Raw genomic sequence first — 871 nt, forward strand, 5'->3', positions numbered from 1 at the left:
AGTGGTTGTAGAGGGGGAGGGTTGGGTGTGGAGTGGTGTGGAGTTGGGGTGGGAGTTGGGGTGTGGTGGGGTTTGTGTAGTGGGATGTGTGGAGTAAATGTGTAAAACTATTATTAATTTGAAGGGAAAAGTATACTATTGGTTCGTAGCTCACTAAAAGATGTCTCTTAGTCGCGTTTGTTCGTGAATACAAAAATCAGAGAAATTGAATGTGGATTAAAGGGGTGGAGGGGCATCGCGAAAAAAAAAAGAACTCAGGAAAAAAACTAACACCTATTAATAAAAATAAATAAGTGAGGTGGAAGGAGTGAGGAAGTGAAAAGGGGAAGGGGCAGATTTAAACGTACCTTAAATGTGGATGGTTGGCGGGTGCTGTGGTATGGTGTGCTCCTCTCTGCCTATCAATAAATACTTATCGTCCTTATCTCTCTTCCTCCTCCTCCTTTTTTGTGTTTGTTTCTCTCTGGTAACACATCTTATATTCGGCACTGATATAATATGGCCTTATTGTGTTGCGAGTGCGGCCGTTAAGCTCCGATTAAAACGAAACAAGTACTTGGGGGCTCTCGAGGCGTAGGGTTTAAGATGTTCGCCTCTAAATCAATAGGTCCCGGGTTCGAATCCAGATAGGAAAGGACATTTTTCTAATCTAATAAAAAATATCTCCTTTCATCTCCATTCCTACTCTCTAACAATGTTCTGTCGTCTGTTTTCGTCTCCACTTTCTACCCCTACCCCTTCACCTCCTTTGCCCCTTCCACTCGACTCCTGACTCTTTCTGCTACTCCTTGGCCCCCTCTTACTGCTGTCTTTCAGCCACACCCCTGATCTTCGGGCAGGAAAGATCTACACCTAGCCTTCTCGGACAAGG

Source organism: Aplysia californica, unplaced genomic scaffold (genome assembly GCF_000002075.1).
Source record: "Aplysia californica isolate F4 #8 unplaced genomic scaffold, AplCal3.0 scaffold00976, whole genome shotgun sequence".
In the NCBI taxonomy this organism is placed as follows: domain Eukaryota; kingdom Metazoa; phylum Mollusca; class Gastropoda; order Aplysiida; family Aplysiidae; genus Aplysia; species Aplysia californica.